Source organism: Leptonychotes weddellii, chromosome 9 (genome assembly GCF_054177405.1).
Source record: "Leptonychotes weddellii isolate Sample4059 chromosome 9, ASM5417740v2, whole genome shotgun sequence".
In the NCBI taxonomy this organism is placed as follows: domain Eukaryota; kingdom Metazoa; phylum Chordata; class Mammalia; order Carnivora; family Phocidae; genus Leptonychotes; species Leptonychotes weddellii.
Window position 1 is genome coordinate 125248789 of NC_138377.1, and position 23582 is coordinate 125272370.

At 53.9% G+C, this 23582-nt stretch overlaps 1 protein-coding gene across 6 annotated transcripts in view; it reads right to left on the bottom strand.

The window, feature by feature from the left end:
• ARNT2 (aryl hydrocarbon receptor nuclear translocator 2) overlaps window positions 1-23582 on the bottom strand; it is a 132311-nt gene that overhangs the window by 60310 nt on the left and 48419 nt on the right. The window lies entirely within an intron of this gene.

Consider the following 23582-nt stretch of genomic DNA (forward strand, 5'->3'; position numbering starts at 1 on the left):
TTTATTTATTTGAGAGAGAGAATGAGAGAGAGAGAGCACATGAGAGGGGGGAGGGTCAGAAGGAGAAGCAGACTCCCCGCCGAGCAGGGAGCCCGATGCGGGACTCGATCCCGGGACTCCAGGATCATGACCTGAGCCGAAGGCAGTCGCTTAACCAACTGAGCCACCCAGGCGCCCACCCCTGCATTTATTAAATGCCTACAATGTGCTGGGCGCCCTAGAAGCACAGAGTTAATCAGGCAGAGGACATGAGAGTCTAGCAGGTAAACAGACAGCAAAACCCAAAGAACAGGATGGGGGGGCGGGGGAGGGAAGCGGGGACGCTGTCAGGTGGGGATAAATGCTCTAAACAAAAATAACGCAGAGTAGGAATAAAAACATGACCAGAGACCCACCCCTTTGCAACAAATCACTCAATGGGTTCCCATCACTTGAAATTACAAGGGCCCTGAGGAAGACCCCCGCCCGAGGCCAGGGTCTCACTGCGCCAGGGGGAGAGGGTGTGCAGGGTGGGGGGGCCAGCGCCTGGGGGGCTCTCCCTGGGCTGGAGCTGGTGCCTCGCGGGCTGTGCCCCCCCAGCACCCACAGCGGTAGCGGGCGCACGGCCGTGCCCACGGTGGCCCGAACATCTTTAGGCAGCACGCGCCCACCAGACTTGAGCCCCACGGAGAGGCCCGCGCCCCGTCTGCCAAGGGCTGTGGCGCTGCCCGAGCGGGGGCCCCGGGCAGCGGCCGCCCCAGGGCTGACACCTGTCTGTCCACTCGCAGACGGCTGCTCCTTGCGGCTGTTTCCAGGGGAAACTGTCACTCACTGTATCATCGACCAAATGGCAAGTGGTTTCAGCTGTGAAGCAGGCCAGCCTGAGAGTCTGTCAAATTCCAAAGTGTGCTCTGAAAATAAACCACGGCTGCATAACACACGAGCCCTGGAATACGAGGAAATGAGAAAACAAGTTTCCATGATCTGCAAAGGACCCCGAGAGACGATGGCTGCCACGTTTGTTTCTCTGTGTGCTTCTCCAGTTTCCTCGGGCACAGGGAGCCCCCTCTCCAGGCTCCTTGGGGGAAAGCACGCTTAGCTTTATACAGCGGATGTGTTCCTGAAAGGTGGTCCATGAAACTGGGTTTTTGACAAATCTGAAAGCAGCGGAGACGTACGGAGGCAAGTGGCCGCCCCCCAACACCGGGCAGTGAGTCCCGGGAAAGGGGACCGGGGATCACGCTCCGTCCCACCAGCAACGGGGTGTCGGGCTTACTTGCAATGGGGCTCCCCTGCAGGGAAGGGGACACGGAGCCGTGGCTGCTACGCGCTTTGCTTCCAGTCTTCTCTCCTGGCCCACAGAACCCTCGGGTCTGCTTAGAACCATGGGGCTGGATTCCCAGGGCTGGTCCCACTGGGTCCCTCAAAGCACAATCAGTCCGACTCCTTCCAGAGTCCAACCTCATCCCGGGGGTCGGAGGACTCACTCTGCAATGCTGTCCCAGAGCGGCCCCACTACCAATCAACCCCAGCCTGCTCCCCTCGGCGGATGCTGAACCCCCAGCCACGCGGCCACCTCTCATCTCTGTACTCCTCATGCATGATCCCTGCTCCCCTCCTCCCCTCTGGGGTGCTCTCTGGAATGCCCATTCTGCAAGAGACAGACTCCTACACCCTCGGCTTCTTTCAGAAGTTCCCTGAACCCCAAGTTAGCAGACCAGCCCGACTGACTGCTTCCCCAGCAGCATGTCTTCCAGAGAGGAGGCGTACCCTCCCATAACCCAGATGCCACGTGGTCAGAAGTGGGCCTGCCTCTTCCTCTGGCCCCAGAGCCCTTCCACACGGCACTCCTGTCTATAACCCGCAGCTCCTTCCAGACTCATGAGTCTGCCTGGCGCACCTGCTACGCCTCGGTCTTCCCACCCGCAGGTCACTCCTCGTCCACATCAGACTCCAGCTTGTTACACGTCTTTCTCTTCACCTCCAGGCCTGCCTGTCATCGGACTTGGTCCCAGCACCCACGTGGAGGATCCCCCAACACCCCCACTCAGCGCTTGCCCTCCTCCCAATGGCAGTCACCTCTCCCACCACGACGTTCTGGAATATGAGGCACCCAAAATGTTACATTCGAACATGCTGGTAGTCCTCCCACTCTGGTCCCCCGCGTCACCAAGAGTCCAGCATCTGAGCCCTCAACACCTGTGGGCTTCCTTCCGTATGTAAGTGATGAGCTTCCTTCCGGGCGTGGATCTCTGGATCCGCTCTCAGAGCGAGCAGGGCCCACGGGGAACCATGGCCAGCTGTGGCCCAGAGGCCCAGCCATCTTCCCACACAAGCAGCAGCTGTGGGAGCAGATGTTTTTCTGGACTTGATGCACGGAGGAGAACCATTTGTGAGTGAATGGCAGAGCCCCAGCCTGAAGTATCCTATTCCAGAATGAAGAGGCAGCCAGGATCAGAGGCGCAGCCCCTGTGTGAGTGGGTTATGGGGGTTTGAGCAGGCTGCTCCATGTTCTCGCAAGTGGAAGTCAGGACCAGACATGCCTGTTCTGAAGGTTATGTGGAGAGCTGAAGACTTACATGCAGAAGCTCAATCAACCCCCTTCAAGAATGAGAATATAAGCAGTTGGCGACTCCAGGCAGCAACCCCGTGAGCTCCAAGATGACAACAGCGCCCTGGACTGGAGCGCCATAGGTCGGGGGGGACTCCCCTACAATCAGCCCAGCCCTGGCCTCCAGGCTTCTCCGAGTGAAGAGGGCATTCTGGAAGGTTCTAGAATACTGCATACAACACTGTCTCTGGCTTAAAGGTTGAAGAACTACTTAATTTCCCCTTAAAGTGCTTTTATTCTAAAACTAAAGTAGTCTTTTGGAAAAATCAAATATGCGCACACATACACACACGCACAGTAAAAACCCCAGACAATCTTCCTGTCCAGAGAAAAACACTATTAACAGTTGGGCATATTTCCTGAAAATCTTTTTCTACGCATGCCTACTCTTTCTTTTCATCAACTGAGGTGCCGCGGTATGTATTTTCCCACCTTATGTCACAACATAAACTCACAAGAATGTAACCATGAACGTTATTTGAAAGGCTCTAAAGCATCATTTTGCATAGATGATTTACCATTGGACATGAAGTTATTCCCAGGCTTTCCACATGGCAAATAATGCCATGGTCAGTAAATGGATGGAAAAAAATATATATATATCCATACCATCTTAGGACAGATTCCCAAAAATGGAATTACTGCATCACATGTGGATAGGCTGTCAACACCAACACCTGGTCTACTCTAAGCCTTGCGTGAACCTACGGTGAGTTCTGGACTCCACTCCGTGTTTCCAATCCATGACACGGGGAGAATTATGACACATCCCAGGGATTTCAAAGACAATTTTTCTAAGTCGAAAGCATAAAATGCCCTAGAACAGGAGTTGGCAAACTGTGTCATCTGACCCCAACCTGGCTCACTCTCCCTGTTACTTAAATATTTATTGGAACCCGGCCACAGACATTTACTGATTTATTTACTGTCTCCGGCTACTTTCCTATTACGATGGTCGGGCTGAGTAGTTATGAAAGAAACTATAGGACTCAGAAAGCCAAACATCTCGACTACCCAGCCCTTGACAAAAAACATTTGCTGACTGCTAGTTTGGAAGAATGCTCACAGATTCCAACGACAGAGCACCTTTCTCTGTGGGCAAAGGGCCCTTCCGTCAGTTTTCAGTAAGCTGATTTTTAAGCATTATTTAGATCAGCAGTTACTTTTTTAAAAAAAGAAGAATCAGAAGTTTGTCTTGGACAAGATCACAAAAGAAGGCTTTGTGCTTCATAAAACAGCTCCCCAGGCTACAGGAGAAGTACAAATATAAATTAGAATTATTTCATCAAAAGAATCCTTAAGAAAACTGGAAACATCTCATCTTGGTTTAAAAAGAAGAAAGAGCAAAACAGCAAGGGAGGGGAACACGGGAAAATTATTATCAACAAAAGCGACCGCCCGGTGATGGACACTATTGGATGTTGTTCCAAAGACATGTGGCCCCCTGAATGGGGCCCCGAGGCTGGAAGGGACGTTGGTTGCTGTTCCAGGGACAACGTGTTCTTGTCCTCCAAGGCTGACCCCAGCCACCTGCACGCAGGAACACGCCCCCAGCACAGGAATCCAAGCGGTGCCTACGGGGCCTGCTCCCGAGCGACCTGCACAGAGCTGCACCCACTGAGCCTCCTGCTCCCGAGGCCCCTGCCTTTCCCGCAGGTTCCATTCCCTCTGGCAGGTGTCTGGTCGTGACCAAGGGCACACACGCCAGTTCTCAAGCTATGGTCAAACTATTTCCTTCTCATAGCAGAAGAAGGGGCTCAGAGCAGGCAACAGAGTTGTCCCAGACCTCCCCCATCGCAGCGCTCTCCTGCTGTGCCTTTATTACCAAAGTCAGGAAAGGATCTGCCCTCTTCCTACATGAGCCCACCTCCCCGGCCATAGTGATTGGTTGAGCGCTGGGCACCTGACACAAGCTGGGCCAATCATAGTACCTCATTCCTCCTCTGTCCATAGTGATTGGTTCCCAAGTTAGGACATGATCCGGCCAGGCCAATCAGAGTCCTCCACAGGCAAAATGCGACCATTCCCACCCCTCCTCTTGCTTTTTGTTTAGGAATGTGAGCATAGCTTTTTCAGCGGCAACGACTCCAGCTTCATGGAGAACTGGATCTGAGACGATGAAACTGACTCTCCGAAAGGAATGAAGGCATCAGTTGGTGAAAGAGAAGCATCGTGGTGTTCAAATCTCTGCTACCAATAACCCCCGCCTTTTTATACCTAAAATACTCAATTTTAGTTTCTGTCACTTACGACCGAACAGCCCAGACAAATGCAACCATCTCTGGCCTTTGACAGAAGAGGAAGGACAAGGGATTAACTTTAACTATGGATTTTACTAGGGGCCGGGTATCACGAAACATTTTCTGTGTATAATTTTGTGTGATGGGGGTTGGGGGGATGGGGTAATGGGTGATGGGCACTGGGGAGGGCACGGATGGAATGAGCTCTGGGTGTTATACATGGCAGATGAATCACTGACCTCTACCTCTGAAACCAGTAATACACTATATGTCAATTAATTGAATTTAAATAAAAAAAAAAAGTCTTGAGTACAACATTCAAAAAAAAAAAAAATTTCGTGTGATTCGCATCACAACCCGGAAAGTAGGCTCCAGGGATGTGCCAACGTGGAGTAGGGAGAAGGGCCCTGCGCGTGGCCAGCCCGAGAGCAGGGAAAGCAGTTGTCGGCAAGCGGGTGATGGAATATTTCTCCGCGCTGGGGCCGGCCTCGCGCAGGGCCCTCTCCACTGCATGGACGGTGGCCACCCTCTGCCTGCTTCAGCATCGCACACCTAGACTGGGAAAATCCGAGGGTGGCTTTGTTCGTTGGTAATTCTTGTGTGTGTGTGTGTTTATTGCTCTTTCAGTTTTTTCTCTGGTTTTTACAGACACCTTTAGATTCCGCGAGCCCGTCTCAGCCATCCCCAGGAGATTCGCCCGAGTGCCCCGCAGTATCTGTGCATTGATAAATTGTACATACAGTGTTACCCATTATCTTGTGGCTCAGCATAGTTACTGGGATCACAATGTTTCTGTTGTATAACCTGCTCTTCTTTTTCACACTTCCTAGTACGTTGCTTGTGGCTCAGCATAGTTACTGGGAGAGTCTCTTTTCACTCCCAAAGTGCTCAGGTTCAGATGACAGATGGTATACATATGGTTCCTCTTTCCAAGGTGACTGCAGAGTGAGGCATGGATCCCGCCCCCAGAAGGTTGGGAAACTCAGCTATTTCCTGCCTGTCACCCAGGCTCTGCTGCTCCTAGACGGGTGCACCCCTTGTCGTTAGGGGCAGGGGGCAGTTCTCTAAAAAGCCCCTCGGAAGAAATGTGTGCCAGCGACGCAGTCCCTGGCTCCGCCCGACGAGGGCACAAAGCGCCCGAGTGCCCCGCAGTGCGGGAAGCGGGGAGTCAGTGCTCAGAGTCAGGAAGCCCCTCGAGGAAAGCCTCGGCCCGCCCTGGCCTCAGCTGCCCGGGGCGAACCGCGCCAGGAGCACCCGGGACTCAGAGGCGGGAGCACAACTGGTCGCTCGCACTTGGGGATGAACCCGAAGGTGAGACCAAACGGAACATACTGGAGAGCGCCTTCCTTCCGCTCCCCTCTTCAAATTCGTGCTCTGGAAAGAAAGCCTTTCTGCCTCTCGCTTCCCTCATCAAGGATACAGCCCTTGTCATCCTGGCGACGCTGCTCTGCTCGTCCAAATCCACACCCGATCATCTCACGGGGAGGACAGGCTGTGAGCTTCTCAAGCAGGTGAACCAAGAGCCCTGTTTATTGCTCTGGGAGCCCCGTGGCCCTAAACAGAGTGGTACCCGGCCTCGTCTCTCCTGCCAGGTAGCAGATTCTCACAAACCCAGATGCTTAGAACAACAGCCGCCTCTTAGCGCGCCGTTCTTCGGGTCCGGGTCCCGGGTGGGCTTCACTGGGTTCTCCGCTCAGGGCCCCTCGAGGCCCAAACCAAGCTGGTGGCCGGGCTGGGCTCGTCTCTGGAGCTTCTGGGGAGGAACCTGGCCCCAGGCTCATTCAAGCTCCTGGCAGATTCAGTTCCTCCCAGTGGGTGGGCCTGAGGGGCCCCCCCAGACCACCACTCCCAGCCCCCTCCATCGTCAAAGCCAGCGATGGTACGTGGGGTCCTCCCTGTGCTAGGAATCTCTGTCTTTCCTTCTGTCACCAACTAGATAAAACTCTCTGCTTTTTATAACGGCTTCTCAGATGGGGTCACACGTACTTGGATGATCTCCATTTTCTAAGGTCAACTGACTTGGGGCTTTAATTACTTCAGTAAAATCCCTCCCCGGCAGAACCGAGATGCACGTTGGACTGAACACCCAGGAGTGGGACCCCCGCGGAACCTGTGAAGATACTGCCTGCCATGACCCCCAACAGGGGGGACCTGGGACAGAGGGAGGGGCTCAGTCCATGGCCAGCTGGGTTCACGGAGTTCGCAGTCCCGGAAGACCGGCGGGGATGCCCCTGTGGCAGTGACTTCGGCTCCTTGGCGGGGGAAGTGAGTGGCAGGCTCTGTGTGTCCCCCACTGGCCAGTTCACAGTCCTTTATTCACTAGGGACACTGGCACTAGAGTCTGATAGGGGTTTTGTAGGGACACATGGTTTCCCACAGCGACCGGGGAAAGCTTCCTTTCCAGCTCGCCTTGGAGGCTGCACCGCACGCTACCTTCCCAGACCATACTCTGGCGGGCTTCCCCCACATCACACAGGATGCTTGCCACTCGAGCTGGGAGGGGATCACGGGGGTGGGGATGTGGTGAGTTAGGGCAAAAATGGACTACAAAAGACAGCCCCACCACCCTGGGAGGGGAATACACCACACAGAGCAATAGATTCTTCTTTCCAGAACAACATTGTCCCAAGAGGATACGTGGAAGCTTCTGGGGGAGGGGGTGGGCCCGAGAATGGGGCCGAGTCCCATCCGGCTGCAGCTTGGTGGGAGAGGGGCTGGTGACCACAGCTGGGTTGGCAGAAGCCCACAGGGGAGCCAGGCCTCAGGCTGCCCTGCTGTCACCCACCCAGAGGCAGGGGAGCCAGCCACTCCAGATGTCTTGAAATGTGCTTCCGAGAGACCCATCCGTTCCTGCATGTTGTTGGCAGTGAATTTGGAGTGTCCTTCGCAAAGGCCACGCCCTACAGTAAAAGCAAAACTTCTAACCGCTTCAGCACTGTCTGGGGAAATGCACATGATTTGTATTTTAAAACGGAAGGCTATCAATAATTTAGATTTTAGAAGCAAACACTTGTGAAGACTAGCATTAATATTTAATGCCGCCCATCCCCAAGAGAGGGGAAGACAGATGGCCAGCCTCGGGGACGGAGTCCAGGCTGGAAGCTGTGACCGCGGGCGACAGCAATCCCAGTCAGCTCCTGGACAGCCCAGAGAGGGAAATGTTTCCAGAGAGCAGGGACGGGCCTGCAGGGAACCCTCCCTCCTCCGGGTTAGGACTCCAGCCTCTGGTCGTGGAACAGCACAAGACAAAGGGACCCAAGATTAGGGCTGGCGACAGGGACTGAACGGCCGCCAGCAGGCCCCACTGACACTCAAAAGCAGCCCTGCTGCCCAGCAGTCTGATTTCTGTGTCAGTCCTTCCTCGTCCCCACCCTGCCATCTGGGGATGGCGCTAAGGAGACGCTAGCCAGGCAAGGGGCGGGCGGCAGCGCAGGTCTGCACCGAGCATTGCGGAGACAACTGTGTCCCTCGGTCAGAGGCCAGGATGAGCCCTGGGGCACATCCATGCCGAGAAGCAGAGCTCCACGGTGGGTGACCGGCCGCAGCCCCTCTGCCACCGATGACCGGGCTCGCAGGGCCCTCTGGAAAGCCCACAGCTTGCGGACTTTCTCCAGGGCACACATTCCAGCAGGACGACCACGGGAGCACCACCCGGAGCTCTGCTCTGAGTTACAAACTCGCCACCACCCCCCCGTCCCCCAGCGCAGGCCCCTGCGTCCTCCCCCCCAGTCCTCCCTCCCCTGTCACCCCCGTCCCCCACCCCTCAGCAAGTGCCTCTTCTGCTATTTAATCTGCAGGCCAAAGTACAAATGCTTCATCTTGTTTAGAATATGCTGGGGTGTGCTTGAAAGAAATACATTCCTCTCCGGGTATCATGCTACAAAAATGCCAGAAACGCAGGCCTGAGGGCTTTCATTTTACCGGTAAATGATTAACCCCCCCTCTCCCTCCCTGGCTGCAGAAAGGCTGCCTGGCGCGTGGAAGGAGCCCAGGATGATGTGTCCAGAAGGCGGTTTCAGGCCAAGCCTGGCCTCCCCTGCAAACTGCTAATGAAATGATCAAAAAATACAAAAATAGCAACAAAAATCTGCATCCATGCCGAAAAACAGTGCCAAGGGCCCTGAAGAGGTCTGAAGCATGGAGGGATTTTTGCAAGGAACAGTGCAGGTAGGAGGGTGGGGTGAATATGAGCAGCCCTGTGGTTCAACAGATATAAAGGAAGGGGCTGCCTGGGAATAAATATAAGGACCCCCCAGGAGAAGCCTGCAAGCCTGCAAGCAGGAAAGAGACCAGGGAGTCTGGAAGCAGAGGAAAAGGATCCCAGGTCTGGAGAGAGAGGCCAGGGACAGAGCTCTCGTGTCACCTTGACTTCCAGCAGCCAACCTGCCCCGTGAAAAGGAGAACGGCCGCTTCTGAGGGCCGGCGTTCCAGTGAGACGAGCGGCCGAGCCCCTGCCCACCCCAGCCGCCCACTGCAGCCTGCCGAAGCCTCCTAGCTCCCCCCGCCCCCCCGACAACCGGGCCCCAATCTAGAAAAGTGAAGTTTCAAAGAAATACACACTCACCAAAACCATTTCAACTCTTAACACACATTAGGAACAGAGAACGAATAAGAAGGTGTGGAAGGGGTCAGATTAGCTGAACGCATGAGAAGATTCAGCATCTAACAAGGAAGCCATCTGAGAAATTAAGAAATTACAACAAATCCCACCGCCCCCCCACCCTGGCCCAAGAAACACATTCCAGCAAAGCAGGCAATACTGAAATACCCCATCTCAGTGGTGCGGAGATCTTCCATGAATAAAAAGAAAATGACCTGAGATAGGAAAGGTTGCTCTTAGGTGAAAAACATGACTTCCGATTTGAAACCCAAACAAGGGCAGGCAACAGTGATGCTGCTGGAGGGGACCCCAGGCTGCAGCGCAGGCAGACGGGGCCCAGACTGAGCCAGCTGAGCGCAGGACTAGCACCCCCGGGGGCCAAGGCTGGGAGAACCAGGGTGGGAGGTGCACATGCGGAACAGCCCCCGGGGCCTGCACCAGGCTACTGATCAGCTCATGCCTGTGAGGAAGCCACCTGAGGTCAAGGAGAGCATCAACGGAAAGACGGGAAGGAAGAGTACCGCATGGAAATTCTGGACACGGAAACTGCAATGTCTCAGACGGAAAATACACAAGATGGAGAAAAGGCCAGATGAGCTATTTCAGAAGGAAAGATTAGTGAACTTGAACACAGAGAAAAAAGAACTATTTAAAATGAAATACACAGAGATAAAAAGGAATTTAAAGAAATAACGAGACCATCCGTGAGCTGCAGGACAACGCACTCAATCTCATACACTTGTAATTGGAGCCCCAGACACAGTAGGGAAAGATGAGAACAGGAGAAACATCTGAAGAACGAAAAGCTGATATTTCTTATAAATATGATGAAAACCATAAGCCCAAAGATTAAAGAAGCTAAATAAATACCAAGTACAATAAACATAAGGAAACCATACTCAGGCGAACCATAATCCAATTGTTCAACACCAGTTACAAAGAGAAAAACCTTAAAACCAGCCAAATAAAGAGAGGTATTTTGTACAGAGGGAGGGAGATGAGGATGACACCAAGTTTCTCACACGAGTCAACACCAAGTGAGAAGACAGGATTCAGGACAGCAGAGAAAACCACAGACCCACATCCCTCACGGACCAGCTACAAGAATCCGTACGCAAAATGTTAGCAAGTCAAACCCACCAACATAAAAAAAATTGGAGTACATCATTATCCAAGTGCGGTTTATCTCAGGAATGAAAGACTGGCTCACTCTAAAAAATCAAACAATGTAATTCACTCTATGAACAAACTAAAAGGAAAAACCACACTGTCATCACAATAGATGCCACCAAAGTATCTGACAAAATCCAACATCCATTCCTCATAAAACACTCAGGAAACTTGGAACAGAAGGGAACTTACTCAAGCTGATAAAGGACAACCATGGAAAACTCAAGCTGGCTCAGTATTGAATGATGAAAGACTGAATTCTCTGTACAATCGGGAAAAAGACAAAGATGCCCACTCTCACCAATTCCATTCTGCATCATATTCCACATATGAAAAAGGTCCGAGATAGTGCAATCGGGCAAGAAAAAGAATTCTATTTCTGTATTCTATCACTGAGCAATTAGAAACTGAAAAAAAGGGGCGCCTGGGTGGCTCAGTTGGTTAAGCGACTGCCTTCAGCTCAGGTCATGATCCTGGAGTCCCGGGATCAAGTCCCGCATCGGGCTCCCTGCTCAGCAGGGAGTCTGCTTCTCCCTCTGACCCTCCTCCCTCTCATGCTCTCTGTCTCTCATTCTCTCTCTCTCAAATAAAAAACAAAAACAAAAACAACAAAAAAAAATCTACATTGGCATAAAAAGTACAAAATACTTAGAGATAAATCTGTGCAAGGGCCATACACAGACAATAACAAAATAATGCTCAAAGAAATGAAAGGAAAACCACGTAAATGGAGGAATGCACTGTGTTCATGGGTCACAAGACTCAATAGGTCAGTTCTCGCCAAACTGATCCGTAGATTCGATGCACCCCAGTCAAGCTCCCTTCGGGCTTCTCTGTAGGGTCAGGCAAGCTGATTGTGTAATTCATGTAAAGAACCTGGAAGAACCAAAATACCTCTGGAAAAGAGGAACAATGTAGGGAGACGAACACAGCCTGATTTCACGACAAAGCAGCAGGAAATCAAGACAGCACAGAACTGGCGTATGACCAGTGAGGTCGAAGGGCCAGCACAGAGTCTAGAAACAGACCCCCCCACACACACTCAGAGAACTGATTTTTGACAAAGGAGCAAGGGCACCTCACTGGAGGAAGGACAGTCTTTTCAACAAAGGCGCTGGAAACCAGACATCCATAAGCCGAAAATAAGTAAATAGGTAAATAAATAAATAAGTAAAGGCTCGTCATGAGGGATTAAATAAGAAATATGTGTGAAGTTACGTCACATGGGACTTCATGTAGTACGTAAACACTCGTTTCCCTTCTTCTTGGATTCCAAAAACCAAACAAAACTATCTCCTCCCCCGCACCAGGGAAGTCTTTGTGCATAAAAATGCAAATCAGATCGTGTCAGCATCCTTTCAGGGACTGCTCCTTGTGCTCTTGGTAAATTCTAGGCACACTGTTGTCCCCCGCAGATGTCACCGGCCCTGCCTCCCCCTCATCACACGCCATGGTCCCCGTCACCTCCCCAGACTCGACGATACCTTCCTGCCACAGGGCCTTTCCACATGTCATCCCCGCGGCTGGGAAAGTGCCCAGGCCCTACCCATGGAGATATCCATCCACATCCTCCGATCCCGGTTTGAGCATCATCTCAGACAGCCTTCGCCCTGCTCCCCCACCACTTCCAACACGGGAATGAGGGCCCCCACTACTATGTTCGTAGCCTCCTTTGGAACAACACTTCACCACTTTCGTTCTGCATTCACTGTATGACCATCTGTTTGTTCTCCCCCGGCCACACGGATAGCTCCTTCGTGGACAGTGACCGTGTTTGCCTGGCCTACTCATGCACTTTCTGGCCCATGCTGAGTAAGTAACAGTGGGATCACACGGAGACGTGCACTCTGCCTCCCGTAAAGTGGTTTCCCCTTCGTCCATGAAGACTCACTGGTCAAGCCAAGAGGAGCTGGTGGTCTGGAAAGAAGGGCCCGTAGGGGTCCTGCCCCAGCCCCAGAGCCTCAGCTGCTCTTGTGGGCAAGCCCGGGGTCACCATCTCCACCCATGGCTGGCTCCCAGCCTTCCAGGCCTGTCATGGACACTGCTGGCGCCCCCAGCAGACCCCCAGGCCCCTCGCACCAAGCTGACCGGCAGACCCCCGCCCCAGCTGCTGACGGTGCTTCAGCCAACAGCTCACACCGCATCTTCTCAGGGGCTTGTCCTTGGGGCCGCTTGGAAGCCACGGGCGTGAGGATGCCTGGGAGTTTCACGCCCCCTCCCGCTCTGTGACCAAGGACTGCCCGCTCTCTTGCCTCCCGTAGAATAGCCTCTAGTGCGATGTAGCCTCCCTGCGGCATCAGGCTGACGCTAGACCTTCCCTGAACTGCATCTTGGCCGGCTCCTTCCCTGACCTCCACGGCTTCTCCCCGACTGCCCCCCCAAGGGTGCTCCCCATGCAGGCTTGGTGTCTAGAGACTCGCCCCAGACGAAGGCTGCCGGCCACAACAGAAGGAAGGCAACCGGCTCTGACTGAGCTCTCAGCACGCTGTCTTAGGCACCATCCTCATGCCGACCCTGAGCAGGAAATGGGGCCCCCGAGAGCGGGTGGTCTGGGGTAAAACCAGGCCCCGTGGCAGATCTAGCTCCAAAGCCCACGCTCTTAACTCGCCCCCTGGCCACGGCCGAGTCTGCACGTTTGCACGCTGGGTGGTGTGTGGACATTCCCAGTCCCATCCCGTAGTGTCAGCTGGGCTGTTGGGCACAGAGATGGGGTGACCAAGGGGGACTTTACACGGAGCACAAGCATGTCATCCCGAAGCAGAGTGACAGCAGGCTGTCTCCTGGCACAGCCGGCTCTGCGCACACCCCAAAGGGGCCAGGTGGGCACTTCCTAGGTGCATTCTGTAGGGAGCGTGGGACCCCCAGACGAGCTGACCCGTGCGAGGTCTGAGGTCCCCCCGACGTGGAGCTCTCAGTCCAGGTCCTCAGAATGTGTGCACTCAACCCAAGGTTAAAGAATGACATTGTAAACAGCTCGTTTGAGACTGATTTCTGTCATCAACAGAAAGGGGGAAACTGAAAGCCACCCGTCGGATCGCTGCCTGAGTAAACGTCTGGCAGGCGAGGCTTTGCATTGGTGTGTAAGAAAAGAATCTATAAAAATAAAGGGAAAACGGAATACAGATGTTTTCCTCAATTAGCTTCTACTGAGGAAGCAATAAACAGGAAAGATCACTGCTATATGTGCATTTTTATTTCACCATTGGGTGTGAGTCATGACATTTCAGAGAGAAATAGGCTCTTTTTTTAGTGAGGCTGAAGGAAACTATTTTAATTTTCTTGATCCTGCTGGAGTTTCTGCAATCCAGTTATTTTTAACCAAAGCATTACAAAATACAGTCATCACGTGAGAATATTACTAAAACCTGCATCATACCAGGAAGAAGCAATGATTCCATTTGTCTTTTCATTCGTCCTAAAGTAACTCAAAATAATTGTATCTGCCTAAAAACAATCCTACTGGTAGGTTATTTTTGTTATCGTTTCCTTTTATAGACAGAGAAAAAAAGTCTTTGTCTATTTACTTCTCCGGCATCAGAGTTAGGACAAAAGATAGTCCATTAAGAATTCAAGGCTTGCAAGGAGGGTTTAAAAGCTCACGCTGCTCATTTGTCAAACTGTGTTGCTGACTGATGACATTGTTACATTTTGTTTCTTTTTTATTTTGACCTTGCTGAAATTTCTGTCCTGCTCTAAAACAGATCGGGCTGTACTCTTTTATTCTGTGGGTCTTTTTTCTGGTGGGGGTACAGTAGTTCACAATCTTTGGCTGACACTGAGATCATCAGGGCTGTTTTTAAAGTACAGACGCCTGGACTTCACCACAACAGGGTCGAATGCAGAAAAACAGTCCGGAGCTCTGGCATCGAAGTTCTAAAAGAGCCAATAAAATCCTGATGTGTGCCTAGATTGAGAACCACTGTTTTAGGGGCTGGGGCTTTTAAACACTTGTTTATTACAAAGCTGCTGCTTTTCAAGCACTACTTGGATGTTGCTCTTTTCAAGAAGAGCCACGGTAGAGATGAGAACACGGAGCACAGATCTCGAGGAGGTGATTCTTAGCACTACAAAGGAACGCACCCATGGTTCGTGGATGTGGTGAAATCTCCGGGTGAACTTAAAGCCAGATGGAGAGTCCCCAAGCCCAAGGCACGCGTGGATAAGGGGATGGCAAATATCAACACTGACCCATTTGGGAGCACTTAACCTCGTCCCTCCCTTAATCAGGACACCCTCACGGCTCTCAGGAGCCGCCAGAAGGTGCTTCTCCTCCTGGACACTGGAGAGCCCCGCGCCCCCTCCTCCACGCGGCTTCCTGATGGATCAGTTACACAGCTCGGGAGGAAGGGCTCCCCGACTTACCCACGGTGAGCATCAGGCTCACAGAAGTGGCTGTGTCCCTGCTCCCCTCGAGCCCCACTCTGAAGGAGGCTGCGTGCCCCTCTGGGACTTCTGGCACAGAGCTGTGCCCCGTGACCCACGGAAAATCCAGTCATTCGGTCCCACTAGCGCGTCAAGCCTTGCAGAGCCCGGCACACTCCAGAGTTAGACCCCTGGCCCCGACGAGCTGTTGCTCTGGTCCACCCATGCCAAGTCCTCAGACGTGGGAGACAAGGACAACAAGAGAAAGGGATTTGGGCCCGGTGGTGTGACAGGGTGCCATGCCCTCACGTCACGGTCCAGCTACGAAGGAAGCCTCGGGAAACGAGGCACAGCGCCCAGCACCAGCCAGAACGACACCTGCTACTAAGCCCTCCATCCAGAAACTGACTGTACCGTGGAGACAGGCAGAGCTGGACCAGAGCAGGCCAGGTCCCAAGCTGGGGGCCAAACTTACGCTCGCCTGTCAGCTGTCCACTGCGTGCCCCTGCCTCCCCACCTCGGGCATCCCAGCACCACCCCCTTCCTCTCTGCCTCGCCCCTGACCCCCGCGCCTCTGAACCTGCCCTCAGCCGACGGTGGCGGCCTTCCAGTGTTCTCTGCCGAAACGGCCTTGGCCCTGGCTCTGGACTGTGTCTGGCTCTGCTTCTGTCCACGAAGACAGTGCCAAGTGGCAGGTCTGGCCCGAGGCAGGACCCAGGCATCAGGCAGTGAACTGAGTCAGAAGGAAAGCAGGCGAGGGGCTGGAGTGAGCGTGAGAAGCGGGGCGAACCCAGGAGAAGAACACTTCTCAGAAATTAAATGCCCCCGCCGGAGCTGGATGGGGGACCGACTTCCCGGTCCCACCAGATCCAAGAGGTGCAGAGAAGCAGGGGAGAGAGTGCGCTCCTCACCCCCCACCCTGGGCAGGCCTAAGCCCCCTGCCCACGGAGGACGAGCATCAGCAGGTGCAGCCGGGGTGGGGGGTGGAGGTGAGGAAGCAGGGGGCTGGGGAGCTGACATGACGCGCCATCCGTGATGCTCAGCCCTGAGTGAGCACCGCGTGAGGATGGGGAGGAGCCTGGGGGACTCAGCCCTGGGGCTGTGACCCTGGTAGCCCACAGTCACACGGAACAGACAGCACCGGGCACCCCTGCTTCCCAGCCGGGCACACACAGCGCATCCTGCAGCGCAGCCACGTCCACAGGCTGATCCACAAACACGGGCTGATGGGTCCACAGGCACCCACCAGTTAATGCAAATGCATCCACGGAAGGGGTGCGTTTTGTGGCCCGATTCAACATGGCAAGTTGGGGCCACGGAAGAGGAGCTGCCGACTCTCGCCACAGTTAAACGCATTTCTGGCAGAAGAGATGCGTCAGAGACAATACGGGGCCATGAGAAAGGGTCACCAAGGACCCTCCATAATCAGCTTTCTTAACGTTATTTGGGTAGGGAAAGAGCTACAGGGAGTGGACCAGCTTCCCCGCTGGTCGTGCTGCCTGAGAACCCCGAGTCCCCACTATCCCTGCACTGGGTTGGACAGTGCGCCCCAAAATGCATGTCTCCCTAGAACCTGCAAATATGGCCTCACTTGGAAATAGAGTCTTTGTAGACATAGATTAAAATGACTCGGACTGGGGGCGCCTGGGTGGCTCAGTTGGTTAAGCGACTGCCTTCGGCTCAGGTCATGATCCTGGAGTCCCGGGATCGAGTCCCGCATCGGGCTCCCTGCTCGGCGGGGAGTCTGCTTCTCCCTCTGACCACCCCCCTCATGCTCTCTCTCTCTCTCATTCTCTCTCAAATAAATAAATAAAATCTTTAAAAAAAAAATAAAATAAAATAAAATGACTCGGACTGGATTAGGGATGGGCCCTGAAGACAGGAGGACATTCTGGACCCGGAAACACAGGGAGAACGCTGTGTGTGGCCGAGGCAGAGACGGGAGGGATGCAGCCAGAGCAGGGAGCCTCAGGATGCCGGCCACCCCCGGACACCAGGAGACAGGCACGGAACAGACGACCCGCAAAGCCTACAAAGCGAACCAAGCCTGCTGACATCCTGATGTCAGACGTCCGACCTCTGGAACCGTGAGAGGATCGATTCCTGTGGTTTTCAGCTGCCCGGTTTGTGCTGAGGGCAGAATCCTACAGCGCCCCAGCCCCCGCGCACCGTCTCCCCTGCACACCATCAGCACCCTCACCGCCTTGACTCCCCCAGCCGGCCCGGCCCCCCTACAACACATTCTGCACTCCGCAGCTCGGTCACGGGACTCCTCTGGTGTTCACTGCCGTGGGAATGAGCATCCACTCTCCCCACCCTCTACCATGTCCCACCGGCCACCTTCAGCTCCTCACACACTCCCAGGGGCCCCGTCCCACCTGCCAGACAAGCCCAGTCCCGTATTACTTGTTCTCAATGCCCTATGGACTTTTCCTGCCTAACACACATCATGACGTGTGATACATGTTCTATGTGATTATTTCTTTGGCGTGTCTCTTCATTGCTAAACCATCAACTCCCCAAGAGCCAGACTGCACCACCCAGAGCTCTACATCCTCAACACTCAGCACAGCACCCGCACAAAGTGAGTTAGTACTCAGTACACACGTGCTGGACGGATGGATGCATGAATGCATGCACGCATGCAAAAGGGAAAGAGAGTCAGCGCATCGGCACGCCCCTCTGCTCCTCCTGAACGTGTGATGTTGTCCAGCACGGGCTGGAAGGGGGAATGCTGTGCCGTGATCACTGGGCAAAGCTAAGACAGCTCAAAGTCTACCCAACTTCCCTTGGCAACAGTGCCAAGATCCTCAGACACATTTTAGAGGGATAAGAACATACAGCAGAGCAAGACGGACACTTTGGAAGCCCACCAGTGTTTAAATAGGATTCTCAATTATTAGAAAGTGAAAGAAAGCTCTACAATCGCCAAACACCCTCATTAACACCATCCCATGGGTCATTCATGCACGCTTCAGGGCAGTCCTGCAGGGGACGTAGCGCCGCCTGCACTTACAGATGAGGAAACTGAGGCCCGGGGTAGGTCAAGGCACTCACCCAAAGTCAAGGGCCATGAACTGTAACTGGCACCAGGTCCCTCTGCCTCCCAGTGCGGGGACCCTTCCACCACTCCCAGCTGCCTCCCCAAGCCCCCAAGCCCCCAAGCCCACCCCGGCCTCACCCCTGAGTCCCCCTGGAGAGCACGCGCACGGACTCTGCTCCCACTCATTTATCTGCTGGGACACCAGAGTGATCCTGAACCCAGCAGCCCGAGCTGGAAATCCATCCAGATTCATGAAATATCTTCCCACACAAAATATGAGAGCAAAAGACAAACAGTCCGGCAGCTTCAGCATGCTACATATGAAGTGAAGCAAAACAAGGCAGGTTATATAAATAGCCACGAGAAAGAATTGAACTGGCGCCCAAGCAACATCGGGAATAAGAGATCTAAGCAGGCTGCAGTTTCTAGCGGGAAAGTCACCGTGACGATATGAAAAATCACCAGCCTATGATTCTCAGGCTTCACCCTCATGTGCGTACACCGAGCACCTCGGGCAACACAACTCCAAACGCTTTTTGCGGTGGCCCGAGTGTTTGCTCCACCACTGAGCAATTTCCAAGGGGCCAAAATCAAATAAACATGCTTTTCTTGCCACTAAGACACTTTATTTCTATTTCAAACAACAGAAACTCAATAACACCGTTAATAGCTGACTCAGATAAAATCAGGATTTTTTTTTTTTTGCTTCATTTATGTGTGTTGCCTAATAAGGCAAGAAATGGACTGCCGAGCATGTTTTGGATTTCAGACTCTGGCATCGGTCCAAGGACAAAGCCCGGGTGTTGCAAAGAAAATAAGCTATCTATTTGCAAGTATGGTTTTCATGAAGTTACCTTCATGACTGACAGCTGGAAAGAGACGGTCTTTTTTCCAGAACTGACACGGCAGGGGTGGGCTTCACAGTTCACACAACTCCTGAGGGACCAATGATCTGCCTGCCATTCTTCCCCCGAAGGACTCAACAGCACGGCTGAGGTCGACCGTTTGGTCCTCACCCTCTTCTGCGAAGTGTCCCGAACGGGCTGAGACCTTTCCCAGGCACGCATGTCCCAGGCCATGCCCGCCAGGCTCCGTGGCATCGTGAGCATGGGCTCAATTCTGCTCTAGCCTGGGTCCTCTAGCCCTCAGGGCCTTGCTCTCCCGCTCTGCGCTGGAGGATGCCAGCTGCCAGCCCTGCAAACCTCCTCCTGATCCCGGGGGCGAGTCTGTGATGTGTGGACTTGCAGAGCGAGGTCCTGGGGCTGGTGTGGGCTGTTCTCAGGGCCGGCGAGGGGGGCAAGGAGAGGACAGCAAGCTCCAGAGAGCACTCGTCCTCAGACGGCTCTTCCCAGATGCCTGGCCCTGCCCGAGACCTCCAGCCAGCGCCTGGCAGGCAGTTGAAGGCTGGCCCCCGCCCCAGCTGCTGCCAGCCCCCAGCACACCTTGCTGAATTCTTTAGTGCAAGCTTCTCAAACATTTATGTGCATATAAATCCTTTGGGGGGGGGTTTCATTAAGATGTCGGTGCTGAGTCAGGCCCCCTGGGATGGGGCCTGTGGTTCTGCATTTCCACAAAGCTCCCAGAGGTGCAGGTGCTGCTGGCCCACAGAGCACGCCACTAGATCTTACCAGGCTTTACCTTCCAAGGACAAATAGGACATTTCACAAAGCCTTACAGTCCCACTTTTCTGAGGAGGAAAGCTACAGTCAGAGATGAAAGTTACAGTCAGAGATGACAAGGGCAAACAGAAGTGGACTCAGTCCAGGTGACGTGGGGTCGAGTCCCAGGACAGCGGCCCCAGACCGGCGGTTCTCAAACTTCAAGCGTGCATCAGCACGACGTGGAGGTGAGTCAAAATACAGATTACTGGGCCCTCCAAGCTCCTGATCCAGTAGATCAGGTTCCCGCCAAGAATGTGCATCCCGGACAGGTTCACAGGCAGCGAGACCAGAGATCACACTCTGAGAACCACTGCACGAGATCACGCAGGACCCCGGAGGCCCCTGGGGCGAGGGACCCCAGTGTGGGCTCTGACACCATTCACCATCCGTATGCCCTGAACCCCATGACGGCTGCCTGCCTGGCCCCTGTGTCAGGGGCCCCAAAATCCTGGGCTGGGCCACTTTGACTGGACTGGCTGGCCAGGCCATGCCGAGGCTATTGAGGCTTCTTTGTATCCGGATGCCCCCAAAGACACAAAAGCTTGTCTTCATCGACAACGAGCTCCACTTTGTAGCACCTGTTTGGCCTTAGCTGTGTGGCCCTGGGCATCTGTCGGGGAGCCCGAGCTTCACGCTCCTCTCCTGCGATCTGGGGTCAACAGGCCCCCGCACGGGACTGTGATGAGGCCACGCGAGCAACAGTTCTCAGTCCAACTCTGTGCATCAGAGCCACCCGGGAAGCTTTTCCAGAGTAATCGTGCCCAGCATCGTCCCCAGAGCCTGAGCGGATTAACTGTCACATCTCCCCGTGTGATTGGTTCTAATGCTCAGCAGGGTTGATATCCACTAAAGTGGTTAAAAGAAAAAAAAAGTGATATAAAAACGTAAGAGCGCTTGGGGCGCCTGGGTGGCTCAGTTGTTAAGCATCTGCCTTCGGCTCAGGTCATGATCCCAGGGTCCTGGGATCAAGCCCCACATCGGGCTCCCTGCTCCGCGGGAAGCCTGCTTCTCCCTCTCCCACTCCCCCTGCTTGTGTTCCCTCTCTCGCTGTATCTCTCTCTGTCAAATAAATAAAATCTTTAAAAAAAGAAAAAACGTAAGAGCGTTCATTACAGTTGTTAATATTTCGCTGTTAGGATGAATGAGAAATAAAAGCAAAATGCACCCAGAGTCCCGCAGGTGTCTCCTCTCCCAGACAAGCAGGGAGACTGGAGCAGATGACCAGCTTGAGTGCCTCACAGAAACAATGATGACAGGTCAATGAGCAGAGCCGCCTGAACGGGGGTCCCCGGTGGCCCGCTCTCATGAGCTGCTATCTGGGCCCAGACCAGGGCCCAGCCAAGTCCTGTGACCCAAGGCTGAAAGCATCTCTGGACTCTGGGAGATGGGGAGCTTAATCACAGCTGATTGGGACTTGTGACTCATGCATGAGGGGCCTTCCGGCCGGAGCCCTCAGAGACCCACATGGCCCGGGCTCTCCCCAGATTATCACAAAGAATCTGGGCTGGAACAGCTAGGGGGGGTGGGGGGTCCATTCATTCAGCAGCAGCTGGGAACTCCTGTCTGGGGTGGGGAAGGACAGGCTGCATCCCACAAGACCTTTCCTTGGCTGTGCAAACAGGTATTTGTTGAATGGATACATAAATGGTTAAATGAATTAGCAACTGGATAAAGAAAGGGAGGAAGGGAGGAAAGGAGGGGAGAAGTGAGGGGTAGAGGGGGGGCAGGGGAGAGGGAAGGGGAGGGGGAGTATGGAAGGAGGGAAGAATTCACCCTGCTTTGGCTCACAGGCCTCTCCAGCGCCACACAGTGCTAACTATTGCAAAGTTTTTCCCTATATTGAACCAAAATGCTGACCCAGTTCTCTGAACAAAGGAAGAACGGAGCACAGAGGTGCGGTGTGGGGGGTAATGGGCCAAACAAACCTGGCTCCTTACAGTCCACGGGTTACCCTTTTCCACACCCGAGGCCCAGCTGGGGAGCTGGGCACTTCCTACACAGGGCAGCGCTCCAGGTCCCGGATGGGAGGTCTCCAGTTTCTGCTCCCCGGGATCAAGGTCTGCCGGAGTTCAGCGGCCTCGGCGGGGGTGAGGGGGGAGTTGGGGGAAGGCCACAGACACAGAGACCTCGCTCCCTCTGGGCTCCCTCGGGCAGCTCGCTGTGCTGCTTGCCATCTGAACCCCACCCCTCAGGGCAGGATCACCTGGAAAGCTCTGGGCCTCTCCTCAGCTTCCCTCCTTCCCCAGAGCATGTGGGCTGGGGCCCGGGTCACTCAGACATGCACAAGAAATATTTCCGCAGCAAACCGGCCCCTGAACTTTTATCTGATCCCTCCCATCTTCCACACCTCCAACTCAGGAGCCTGTAACCCAAATATCCCAAGCATTCCCTGGAAGATGAGAATGTGCTCCGCATCCCGTAGAAAGCCCCATTCTTTCCCGTAAGGATCACCTCTAACACCACGGAGGCCAGCTTTCCCAGCCGGCCAGTAAGCCTTCCTCCCATCAGTGAGAGGGCCCCGATTTCCCATGGGGAGTCACCTCCCCCTAACCTTTAGGCCCACGCGCCTGGGGAAGAGACCTGGCCTCACCCCCTAGCTGAGACTCCCTCGGCACCGTAACTGGGCAGGGCGGGGCGGGTGGCCCACGCAGAGCCCAGGGAGCCGGTCCTGGGATATTTGCTGGAGCTCCCAGAGAAGGCAGTCTGTTTCTGCCGGTGTTGCTGAGCTGGTAGTAAAAGCTCAGAGCTGCTAAGAAACACCTCTGCTGGATGAGGAGGGCCTGCCTGAGAATCCGCCCAGCCCAGGCCATCCCCCTTCTGGGTACAGCGTCCGCCCTAAAGGAACTGCAATCAGGATCTCAAAGAGGTGTCTGCACCCCATGTTCGCAACCGCCAAAATACAAAAACAAGCCTGATGCCCCCAACAGATAAGACGGACACAGAAAACGTGGTATACACGTACAATGGAATATCATTCAGCCTTAAAAAAAAAAAAAAAAGGAAATCTTATCGTTTGCAACAGCATGGATGAACTTGGAGGCCGTTACGCTAAGTGACATGAGCCTGTCTCCAAAAAAGCACTGCATGATTCCCCTTCTGGAGAAATCTAAAGTAGTCAACTCAGAAGCAGAGAACAGAAGGACGGTTTCCAGAGGCTGGGGGATGGAGAACTGGGGAGGTGGTGCTTACTGGGTACAAAATTCCAGTTATGCCAGGTGGATACGTTCTAGAGTCTGCTGGGCAACACTGTGTCCGTGGTTGACAAGGCAGAAACGCGTGCTTTGAAACACGGTACGAGGATAGAGCTCATGTCCAGTGTTCTTACCACAAAAACAGAGAAGAATGAAAAGAAAGAATAAAAGGAAGGAAGGAAGGAAGGAAGGGAGGGAAGAAAAAAGCCACAAAAAAACCACGAGGAAATTTCCGGCGCTGCTGGACATGCTGAGCACCCTGACGGTGGTGACGGTATCGTGATGCACGCATATGTCCACGTTCATCGAAGTGTACGCACTGAGTATGTGCAGTGTTCTGTACATCAGCATGCCTAACAAAGCTAGGAGATGGGGAGAAGACGTCCAGCCGATTCTTGTTACCTACCATAGGTAGGTTTTATCGTCGCGGCAAACACCAAGTTTGCAAACACTGAGCCGCTGCTGCAGGGAAGACGGGGTCCTGCCAGCCTCCGGACACAGCCCGGTTGTCACCCCATGGATACAGAACCGTGTCTTAGGTGTGTTTCTGCGTAAAGACACCTTACCGGATGCTGTTCTCCATTACCCCCAAACTGCCAGCCATCGGCACCGTGCCCCACGTCTGAGAAGCTGCTCGGACACACGACCGCCCCCTGCACTCAAACACCAGCACTCGAGGGTCACTTTAAATTGCAAGATCGCCATCAAAAAGCAGAAAAATGCAA